At 40.2% G+C, this 12652-nt stretch overlaps 1 long non-coding RNA gene across 1 annotated transcript; it reads left to right on the plus strand.

Moving 5' to 3' along the window:
* Positions 1-2412: 2412 nt before the first annotated feature.
* Positions 2413-11783, plus strand: LOC120026283. The gene is made up of 4 exons (XR_005473071.1): positions 2413-2707; positions 7166-7232; positions 8238-8292; positions 8809-11783. It is a non-coding gene; the product is annotated as an uncharacterized LOC120026283 (long non-coding RNA).
* The last annotated feature ends 869 nt before the right edge of the window (positions 11784-12652 follow it).

The raw sequence follows: 12652 nt of genomic DNA on the forward strand, positions 1-12652 counted from the left end.
CACATCTCAAAAGCCTTTAAAGTGCAATGGAAATATGTTTTTGCTGTGTGTGCATGTGTGCATAGGGGGGATGGGGGAGGAATGTGCAGATGTTTCATTCCCAAGCAGCATAGAGAGGCAGGGAGATCGTAGGGGTTGCTAGGTGACCTCACTACATAAATATTCCACCCTCTCACAGGCAGTGCCCCTCTTCTGTTGGTCCATATTGAATACGGATAGGGTTATTCACTTTTATAGACTCTGCTATTGAATTAATCAGGGGGTTTCCAACCGTTTCCATCCTGCCTAGATAAAAAAAAAAAATATGAAAACACTGCATCAGAAAATGCTGGGGGGAGGAGATATAGGAAGACAGGCTCATTGTTATGGCTGGAATGGAATCAATGGAACAGAGTAAAATGTGTGGTTTCCATGTGTTTGGTACCATTCCATTGATTCCAATCCAGCCATTACAATGAGTTTGTCCTCTTATAGCCCCTCCCACCAGCCTCTTCTACTGTGCATCACTTGCCAATCAATGATTTAAGCCAGTATAAACTCATCACTGTCTGTCTCTGATTATGAACAAGCAATTGTAAAATGGCAAATTGTGTGCATTACACCCACCCAGGAGCCAATTAAGTCCAAATATAGGGAATATGGGAATAATGTATCCCATAGTTGAGGGTGCTGCAGCACCCCCTGAAAAATCAGAAGAGAAAAAAATACAACAATTGGGGGGGGAAAAGTTATACTGTGAGCCTTTACTAGTATTAACGGAACAATATAGACGTTTGTAGAACGTATATATATAAAAAAATATATATATTAAAATCTCTGCTTTGGCAAGAATGGTAGTTGTATAATTTAAGAACAGTATCTTGCAGGATTCAGTAGTTGAAATAGTACGAGTTGTTGCCCTGATTGTTTATCTGTGATTGTCATTCTAATGGAATCCAGAAAGTACAAAACCCTGTCCTCAAACATTTACATCAAAAGGTGCAAAGTTATGGGCAAAGGCACAAAACATCCACTTAAAATGTAATATTTTTCTTGATCAAATAACATGAGAGAAAAGTAAGTACTATGCAAATGTTTGCACTCCCTAATGTAAAATACTCTGGATAACAGGGTCAACTAAAAAGGAATCAATAGAGGATTTAAGTTCACGTAGAAGTAAGTTGCATTTGCAAAGTATTTCAAGAAATTGGAAAACATGTCAAGCAAGTATTTTTAAATTCCACAAGTATTACCAGATTAACTTTTGTACAGATAATTATTAGACTGAAGTTACAAATGCTGGTAAACACTCAAAAACATTTAGTTTAAATGTATTAACAAAAGTAGTGCAATGGGCCTTTACTAGCCCTGTATTAGAAGACAAATATAGACCTCTTCAGTGCAGGCACATTTTTTCCCCCTGCACCCCCAAACTACTGCATTATCCTGCATGTAAGAAGTAGTAGAGCTTCCCTTGATAGTGGATGTTTAAGGGAAACCAGATCAGTGGTATCTGCAGCCACCACCCATTGCATGCAGGTGTCATATGTGCTGCAAACTAGATCGAGTTGCACCCACTGAGTGAGTTCGATTAAACTGAACCGCGGTGCACCGGTCTATGGCCTGTGACATGACGGCCAAAAGCAGTGAGGGAGGAGCGACTTCTGGAGTGCCCTTCTCAAATCGAAGAGTTTTCTGCGCCACTCGGTCATGTTGTCAACAAGGCAGCATGGTGCATTGTATTGTTCAGAAACATGCATCACTTTTCCATAAAATACACTGAACAAAAATATAAACCCAACATGTAAAGTGTTAGTCCCGTGTTTCATGAGCTAAAATGAAATGATCCCAGAAAATGTCCATACACATAAAAAGCATATTGTTCTTGTGCACAAATTTGCATACATCCCTGTTAGTGAGCATTTCTCCTTTGCCAAGATAATCCATCCACCTAACAGGTGTGACATATCAAGAAGCTGATTAAACAGCATGATCATTACACAGGTACACCTTGTGCTGAGGAAAATACAAGGCCACTTTAAAATGTGCAGTTTTGTCACACAAGACAATGCCACAGATATCTCAAGTTTTGAGGGAGCATGCAATTGTCATGCTGACCTCAGGAATGTCCACCAGAGCTGTTGCCAGAGAATTGAATGTTCCTTTCTCTACCATAAGCTGCCTGCAATGTTGTTTTAGAGAGTTTGGCAGTACATCCAAATGTCCTTACAACCACAGACCACGTATAACCATGGCTCAAACCCGGGAGGAAACCCAGTTCCATAACGAATGCAATCACTTTTCACCCAATTCAACTCCTCCCACCGGAGTAACACGGGCCAAATAATTGAATCCCCTCAATGTTTAGAGGTTGGCTCCGCTGGCCTTCGCTCTGATTGGAGAAACTGGCTCCCAGACAGAGGGGGACCTTGAGTTACCGCGGACTGCCGAGGCACGGAGCAGTCTGGCTGTAATGGGGGGCCTGGCCCCGGGCCAACAACCGTCAGAATTAGCTAATTGTTATACAATATAGCTAGGTAGCTAGTTAAAGACGGTGGCAGTCTGGTTAAGGCAGTCTTGTATGGGGTTCTCTCCCCGCAAGTTTGCATGCCATTTTATACCTACGCGAATGCAACACTGTTGCAGTAAAATTGGAACTTCAGCAGCGCGAGCTAGCCCAGCCCCCGCTAGCGAACGAGAATTTGCTAGTGGAACGGGGCTTCAGTCCGTAAGTAGCTACATCGAATTATAATGGTCTGTTCTATGTTAGTTAGCGAATCTAACGATGTGGGTTAACTAGCGAGTTGCCAAACTGGCATGGAATTTGTGCTGCACTGTCATACAGCGCGAGCCACCGCTATCAGTTTCAGCCGTAGACGGTGTGCTAATCTAGCAAGCTAACATTAGCTACACTATAGTAACCCCTGTGTTTGAGAGGCTAGTAAAACCACTACAATTTGCTTGACGCAAACTCTATCCTTTAGACCAGGGGTATTCCACTCTTATCCTACGAGGTTCGGAGCCTGCTAGTTTTCTGTTCTATCTGATAATGGATTGCGCCCACCTGGTGGGGGAAAAAATTGAGAGAAATAAGCAATGAAACTGGCTTCGATGTCCAGAGTTTAATATGAGGGTTTTAGATTATGCTTTCAACCCATAGAATCCGGCATGTGGTACGCTTACGCAGCATCATTGCTATTTTCATTTGGTATCTAGGCAGCTGCTATTTCGGGGATTGCATGGATCTATATTTAGACACAAAGACCGATGGAGTCATGCTTTGTCTGCTTGCTGCACAAATGCATTTGATAAGCTCTGACTGCATGGCACATTACTGTGCATTGAGATGCGGCTTATTTTATGTACACTGACTGTCATTGACTGCATGCATGCATCACACTTTTTTAATGATGTCTGCAGTGCCTTGAGTAGCAGACTGGTACAAGAATTCGGCCCTGACATTTTATCCACATCACTGTGCACGTTGCCTACTCAAGCCCCATACACACCCTACTTAGACACAGACATTAGTGCTGACACAACTAGTGCCGCGTTTCTCAACCATTTCGGTACCAGTAACTGGCGAGACATGTTCCTCGTTTTCAACCAGCTCATGTTTAAAATAAATGTAAACACACCACTAGAGATACAGCTTAGCGCTGTAACTCTGTTCTAGCCATTTTGTTTGCAACCCTGGTGTGTTGTCTCATCACACACTGCTTTTTCTTGTTCTTTGTCTCAGGGTTTCGTTAGCTGGCAATAGGCGGCTTTTGGCAGATGAAATAAATAAATAAATAGAAAAGCCGCTAAATAAAATTGGCACCTGCCAATTGTCCAGAAGAAACTATTCCATAGCAAAATAATGCTTTTTAGCCTATTCATTGATGGAAATACCAGTCGATGGAAATACATTTGACTGGTAATGCTTATCGGTCTATGGGTTAATTTGCATAATTTAGTGGAATTAAATTGGTGTGTGTGTATATACAGTATATTCATTATGTATCTTATTTATCACATGCGTACAGAGCCCTTTAGCGAAAAATCTGCAAATACATAGGCAACAAAAGGCATGCTTCATCAGCACGTCACACACCACTTTGCAATAAACTGGAGGCAGTATGCATTTAGCAAACATCTACTTATTTTTTTTAGCCAAAATCAGACCATATCGATGGAGGCAATTATTTTATATCAACTTTCTTTCATTGCCCAGTAGCCAAAGGCACAATCCTAGTCATATAGCAACCCATGCTAGTTTTTGTATATTAGATCTCTCCATTTTCTAAATGTCTAACAGATATTTTCATCTCTGTCAACATAAAACCGCTCTCAAGTGCGGTGCGCTTTTAATAAGGGTGTTTTCCTGTTAACATTTGCGCGTAGCCTACTGCCTTGTGTGCAGTGCTGCGCATATAATGTGAAGAAATGAGTTTAACATTTTAAGCTTAATGTTTTGATCTGTTGCATCAGACTCATTGCTTTTTTTTTTGTATATTGCCTAGGCCTGCTGGTTGTATGAATTTGGGATCTATCTTCCCACAGCTGTCCCAACGTCTGTTTGGAATAGTCTAGTTCTTTCGCGATAAGCTGACCAATATAATAGGTAAACTTTTCTAATATGGTGGAAAGTAGATTGATATAGGCTAGTGATTTTGCTGTTCGTTACTCTTGTTGGCTGGGGAAAAAGTAAATGTGGACAGTTATTCAAAAATCTTCAAAGTTCGCATCATAATTTGGTAAGAAGTACCACACATCGTTGCGTCCTCGACTTGCATGTTCTGCTCATACGAATAACCATCATCTAAATGTGGTTTCTATCATTCAGAGCACAGTGGGTGGATACCTTAATCAGTTTACGCACCCAATGCATTTCTCAAATGCCCGGTGAATTAAAATGCTGCAGGTCAAATGTCTGGCTCCATATTTAACTAACGGAAACCCTGCCTGTCTGCATAAGCCTTATAATGTAATAAAAGCCAAGCTAATGATTTAAGCAATAACGCCCAAGGGGGTGTGGTATATGGTCAATATACCGCGGCTACGGGCTGTTTTTATGCACAACGCAGCGTGGAGTGCCTGGATACAGCCCTTAGCCGTGGTATATTGGCCATATGCCACAAACCCCCGAGGTGCCTTATTGCTATTAAAAACTGCTTACCAGTGTAATTAAAGCAGTAAATATATAAGGTATGATATACCACAGCTGTCAGCCAAACAGCATTCAGGGCTCCAACCATCCAGTTGATCATTTAAATGACAGTTGGTTGCACCAGAACCAAATCATGAGTAATCATCATAGAAAGTAATTCATGGTGCTATTGAGACTAATGAGGTATTCAGGAGATAAGTTGTTTCTTCTAACGTGTCCAAGAATGCATGATTCAAGTTACTTTCAGGTGCAACCTGATCCAGTGATGGTCATTGATTTTATGCTATTGCACTGTCAAAATAGGACTGCAGAATTTCTGTTTTTTAAATATATATATATATTATTAGAGATTAATTATATACATGTTATGTGCACTAGCTAATATCATAGGCTAATTCATTTGAAGAAGTGGTAACTCGACATTAAAGGGAATTAGCAAAAATGTTCACCTATATATTCATCATCTCCAGCACCCCCCCAACATCAAAAAGGGCTGGGCGATAAGGCCTTAAAGTCTTATCTACATGGTTTTGGGGGCGATTAACTTTCTGTCTAAGCTTTGTTGCACAATTAAAGGTCAATACACTGCATTTCAAACGGTCGGGAATAATCAAATTATGATTCAGGGCTTGTAAAATTACAGCTAGGTTAAATATCAGCCTTCAAACATAAAACCCACTAATTATTTATTTTATAAAAACATTGTTTAACTTGCTTTTTTGCAATAATTACTGACTTAGCTTTCAAGTCTGTCTATGAAAATGCGCTTTTTGTTACAAATGTAACCAGAACCATGCACATCCACTAATAATAACCAACTTCTTGTAGCAGGCATTATAGAAAATTTAGCACAAGTCTCATAAACAATCTTTCAAGCACAAGCCCACTGCTAGTGAGTAGCCAGCTAGTCTTTATATTTTAAGCCAATTTGGATCTATTTGCTTGCTAAGAAGGTAGAACAGTTGAACTGTTATGAATACACCATCCTGTCTGTCCCCAACAGTTTGAACAACGTAGCCTGTTCACTTTGTTTGGTGAGAGTCAGAGCAGGACTCTTATAGGCTGACAACACCGCTCGCGTCGCGTGTGCGAGCGTTGCAAAATAAATGTAGAAATACATGTTATTCAATTATTACACCCGCACTTCTCGCGCGCACCAACGAGCATCTGCGTTGCCAAGGGCTAAAATAGATGTCATTCCTATTTCTGACACCAATCGCGCTTCAAGTCCTGCCTCTCCCATCCTCATTGGTTTATAGAAGCAGGTACCCACGTGCCATCTCCTCATTGGTTATACCCACGTGGGTGATTGAAAGATGAACTGTTTTGCAGGTCGTCGTGGTAATACTATGAAAGTTTAGATGCCAATCACCATATAAGTTCAAAGATGAAAAACCCTGGAAGGAGGAGAGATGACTAGAAACGATTCAGTTGACCATTTTATGTGTGGATTAATTGGTGGAGTAGAGGACCTTGTGCATTTCAGGTAAAATAACAACTCAATGTTTATATCACAGGACAAATTAGCTAGCAACAGCAAGCTAGCTAAATAGGACAAATTAGCTAGCAAGTGCAAGCTAACTAGCTAAATTGCCATACATGTTTAATGCTTTTCGACCTGTCCCCAAATTAATGTTATTGGTTCAGAGTTTGTTTTGATATTTTAACCTGCGTGTCGTGATCGCGTTTGGTGTAGGGGTACAAAATACATTTATGCACGATGGCGAACGCGCACAGCTGGTTTGGGTTCCGTGTTAGCTGATGCCGCGTTTGACTTTGAATGTGAGTTTGCGTGACCTCGACCAAACAGAAAACCGGGTCGGCCCATCTTGGTAGGGGGGTTGGCTGTTGCCCACTGATCAGCTAAAAGCTCATTATAGATTAGTATAACAGAGAAATGGCGCAAAAATCTTAAATAAAATCTTAACACGCCCAAGAATCACTGGCCATGCCGAGCTCATTTAAAACGAAAAATGCATGACATTCTTTTTTTTTCTCTTTTTTTTTCTTCTTTAAAAAAAAAAAATCTCTTAGAGTCCCACACTTGCCCAGCTGCCAAACTATGCATGCAGTAGCAAAGCTGATTTGGCAGATAATCAAGGTAAGATATGATGCAGCCCTGCTAAATTACACATTCCAACTAACTGATTTTCATAATTAAAATCTGCATTTTGTCACAAAGCTAATAGGATATTGCTTTGATGTATGTTGCAGGTTATATAGCTATGTTTAATCATAATTTTCTCAATGTTATAATGTATCTGTGTCAAGTCTAAAGGGGAGGAGTATTGCCAACATGCATCTTAAACAATCCATGCCAAGTTTTATAAGGGTCACATCATTTCCTAATCTAACCAATTGTGGAATGAACCTATAACCGCATCACACTAAACCAGCACCAATTTAGATGCTGTAATGATACAAGTGTGCCTTCCCTTATCCAATCAGAGTGCACAGCAACAGTATACCGGTAGTTGTATTCCAATCACAGCTTTAGCCGGTACAGTATCGTCACTGCTGCTCAGCATTCAACAGTGCTCTGGCTAATGTAAGTCCATGGCGCCGATGCAGCACTGACCCTGCAAGGCTGCCTGCTAGGCTACCTCCCTCCCTCCTGACTGTGATGTAGAGCAGGACTCGAGCTAGAGAGCTGTTCCTGTCTGTACTTTGTAGAGGTGTGTCTCTAAGATCCTTCTAGGCTGCTCAGCTTGCTAAAATATCTGGCTAGGCTACCTCCCTTCTTCCCGACTGTTGTGCTAGTGGAACAGTGCTGGGGTTATAGGTCAATGTGCTGGAGCTGTGTCTACAGACTCTGTAGGGCCGTGTCTCAAGCAGGATCCTGTCTGTATCCTGTAAGTCTATGCTAGCTCAATGCTGCCTGTAGGGGTCGAGGCAGGCTCAGTACGGTGGACCGACACTGGGGGTAAATTTGACCTCGTTTGACTGGTGCGGCCTGGATGCGCTCCAAGCTGCAGTCAGGGAAGTGGAAAGGACAGTCTTTATGCTTTAAACAGGTAGCCTGGCCTACTTTCTGTACTGTAATACAGACTAACTCCTGTTCATTCATCAAACCGTTGTATTTCATGTTTGTCTCTCTTGGTCTTAGGTATCAGCTTAACCCTCAAACTGAAGTAAACACAGGCTATGATGAATCCCCTGAGGTAAGAACTTTTGAGTCATAATTATGTCAGACAGCCAAGTCCCTTAATGAAGGACAGTGCAGGGCTATTGTAGTATTTATTGGGCTGTAAAGATGTCATTAGCTAATAATAGCAGCTGATATACAGTTGAAGTCGGAAGTGTATGTAAATTGTTGGGAAAATTGCTTGTGGCAAAACTATAGTTTGTTAACAAGACATTTGTGGATTTCTATGGAGTTTTGATGAGGATTAAATGTCAGGAATTGTGAAACTGAGTTTAAATGTATTTGGCTAAGGTGTATGTAAACTTCCAAGTTTAACTGTACATGCTGAGAAACCTGCTCTAGGCTAAATTATGGTTAAGGTTTCTTAGTATTATGTTGTCCGACCCCAAATCTCTACTTACGGTATAGCTGCATTTACAGATGCTTCTTGAATATGTAATTGAAAAGCCTTTTGGCAAGTCTCAACACAGTGTCCACATGTACAGTCAATATATCATGTCTGAAACGTTGAAATAACATTTGCCTTTCTTAGAGAAGACTGCAAGTCACTGCCAGTCAGACAAAAGGGGAGCAGCAACGAAACAACTCACCATTCCTTCCCTTCCTTCCTGGGAGAAACACCACACTCTCACCGTAAAGAACAAATGGAAAAATGAATTATGTATATTTTAGTTTCATATTTTTTTGTAAACATGTCTAACTTGTTTTTTTTTTTGTAGTATGTGGGGGGATATAGATGAGATCATGATGACTCTGAAGTTTCATACCTTCTCTGTCTTATCTGTGATTTATTAACATGTTCGATATACAGTAGCCTGTAAGGGACTCTAAGCCTTGACGATGTTTGTATTTCGGGAAGGAGAGGAAAAGACACAAAGAAATTTAATAACACCGATACCTGGCCGAATTGAGCAGAGTCTCCTACATCTGAGACCTAGCCTGGTTCCTAGATCTGTTTGTGCTGTCTTCCATGACATCGGCAAGCTGGCACAAACAGATCTGGAACCAGGCTAGCAAAGACCCAACGTCTGCGTTTTCAAACTCTACAGGTGGGCCCTTTTTTGGGCTGAGTACAGTAACTGACAGGCAGCAGCATGTCATCCACTCTTCCACAGAACACAGTTCAAACAGCAGCTGGATCCTCTTTGCATGTTTTAACACTCATTCAGTTCTATCTGCTCTGTTCACCTCACACACTCATCAGCATTGATCTCTGCTTAATTAACACAGTATGTAGTTAGGCCTAGACTTATATCATTGCCTGTACAAACACACTTAAAAAAAAAAAGATCTAATCAAATGTTTATTTGTGACATGCTTCATGAACTGCAGGTGTAGACTAACAGTGAAATTCTTTCTGAGTCTTTTTCGAACAATTCAGAGTTTAACTCTTGAAGGGGAGTGGTTCCACCTCGAAGCATAACCATTCAAACATTGGGTTTGGTATTTAACCTCTAATAGTCCTAATCCTTCAGCTCTTTAGGTGATTCACACCCTTCAGCTCTTTAGGTGATTCACACCCTTCAGCTCTTTAGGTGATTCACACCCTTCAGCTCTTTAGGTGATTCACACCCTTCAGCTCTTAAATTCATCTCTCTATGCTCATTCTCAAAACTCAAATATTTACATGCTCTAAAGTATTTACTGAGGCTAAGAGTCCCGCCCTTTTTCCATTTTAGACTACTAAATGCTTTGTAGTTCATTCTTTTTTGTTTTTAAATGTTTCTTATTTTTTATGTAGAATTTTAGGTTTCGAATGTTTACGTTGCTAGCTAGTATAAAACCACGTGTAGACACAGTCATGTACGCTGTGATGTATAGAAGTAGATATAGTAGAAATGCATTGTTTCCTTGTGGTAAGTGAGTGAGATGCTGCCACGGAACTGAGACACTGATGATTGGTGCTATTTTGGACTTTAATCTGCTCCTTGGAAAGGTAGCTGAGACGGGTTCTATTTTTTACTTTCATGTTCTAATTAAGGAAGGGGTTGGTTCTTTGACGTCTGGTTGTTGTAACTTGGTCTGGATTGGCTTTGTATTTTCCCTGTCGTTTTCTGTGCGGCTTTCTCATTGGATTTAAGGAAAATATCAACTTTTTTCATGGTAATGTTTTACTAAGGGGGGGGGGGGATTTAGGTGAGAAGATTTGAGGATACACCATGTTGATCGGAGCAATCACAAAACTGCAATCGTTAACACTAGTTACCCTTTAAAACTGAGATGTGCAATCAAAGGGATACATTGTATCTGGTAGTACCCAGCACAAGTCACTTTTTAGAAAATGTTTACATTTTCTGTTCATGTTCTGATTGACAGACAATCTTGAAACTAAGAGTGCGTTTTTCCCCTAACGTGTTTGTGTTTAACAGATCTAAGAGATTTTGCACACTTGTGAGTAATGAAATTGTCACATATAGACGGCACAGAATGTTAATGTCAGATATCCGTTTCAAGTTGTTCAGCATAAGTAAACACTGAAACGTAAAGGTAATTTTTTTTAGAAAATGGCACTTGAGAGAACTTGATAGTTAAATTATAAAATGAATGAACACACTTTAATGTGTGTTAAGGCCCAGCCTGTTAGGGTTTGGGTTCAGGGTTTCAACTTTTCTTCACCAGCTGGATATGACTTAATGCTATAGTGAGTCATGTGTGATTTATATAATGTTAACGTGAGACTGGAATCACATGATGCATATAATCTTGTTTTGGAAAACCATTTTCCAAACAGGGCGCACATGTATCATAAAGTGATCTCAGTTTTAAAAATATATATTTTTCATTGTCTAGTAAATCAATTGTTGACTGAGAACCTTTTTATTAAACAAACTAAAACCCAAAAGCTTTTTAATTTTAGCAAAACATTTTTTTAGACAACTAGGGTTATGGGCCTTGCTCAGGGGTACATTGACAGATTTTTCACCTAGTTGGCTCGGGGATTCAAACCAGCAACCTTTCAGTTACTGGCCCAATGCTCTTAACCACTAGGCTACCTGCCACCCTAGCTAGAGATTTAAAACATCGAAGTTATGTCAGTATTTGCAGTTTTGTCTTTGCTTCCCTTTTTTTATATTGTTAAATATTCTAATATGATAATAACCAACTTGAAAGCCCACGTTAGTTTTCTTTTTGTCTTCCATTCTCCCTCGATATTGGGACCTATTGAACCAGCATGTTCTGGTCTTACTAATTGCGTGCTCTCTTTTTGTCATTGTGTTTTTTTTTGTAAAAAAAAAAAATATATATATATATATCCTCTTGCATTTCTTTCCTCATAGACTACTTAATATGAATGCTGTTTTGTACATAGCAAAGTGAATAGCGTAGGCAGGATGTGTTGAGTGAGGTATTCAGTATTTACCACTAAGGTTGAAAAATATACACTATGCCAGCTTTGCAAAATTATTATAACGATGCACTTAACTTACTGTATCCCATGTACTTTCCTTTGGCAATTTTAGAAGTAGTGCAATAAATATGCAAGCTTGTCATTTGGTGTTATTTAAATCTGTTGATGTGTGTGGAGTCTTCTTTCCAGTGCTGTAGGAAAGTTGTGCAGTTGTGCTTTGTTAGAGAAGCCTGACTGGTCTTGGAATACAGTTTCAAAAAGTCATGTGATTTTCAAGCTGTGGTTTTTAACCATTAGTGGCAAACTATTTACATATCTTGTGTGTTCTGTGGGAGTGAACTATTCCTCTTGTGGAGCAGTCAAGTGTGCCATGGGGAGGGAAACATGCATTATGACAAGCAGTTGTATTGGCCTTCGTTAGAGGGGGAATCCCAACTTTACACAACCTACTTCATTTATTTCTGAACTCCTAAAATATGTGCGAACAGCACCATTTTAAACCCAGAGTTGTTAGCAGCACAAGATGACTTCAGAAGTTACCGATCTGTTAGGCTACTTGCTTCTGGCTGTCCAGCAAAGTCACGTTACTGCTCCACAATTCGCCATGAGTGAATAGGGGAGAGTGGGGCTAAATGTAACATGGGTCAATTGTAGGTAACTTGGGGTAAAACGGCAATATTTGGGGAGAGACTTAAAAAATTATGAGTAAGATTAGTGACACCAGGGACTGTGTTGGGGGGGGGAGGGGGAAGAATGTTGACATTAAGTGGTTTCTGTGAGAAGTACAGGGAGGGGGAGTCTTACCCTGTTTGGTGAGTTACCCTAACGGGTAGGTCCTACATTACATTCACTGTGTTTATGCAATTTTTTGGGGTATGTAAAATTCATCAATAGGATAATAAATAATTAAAGGATAACATTTGGGATCTGACTAATGATTAGGCCAACAGGCAACCCCATGCTTCAGCCTATTTATTTGCACTTTGCTACATCATTTGGGGCACAAGTGATACTGTTTATTGCTAGT

This window comes from Salvelinus namaycush, chromosome 31 (assembly GCF_016432855.1).
Source record: "Salvelinus namaycush isolate Seneca chromosome 31, SaNama_1.0, whole genome shotgun sequence".
Classification (NCBI taxonomy): Eukaryota; Metazoa; Chordata; class Actinopteri; order Salmoniformes; family Salmonidae; genus Salvelinus; species Salvelinus namaycush.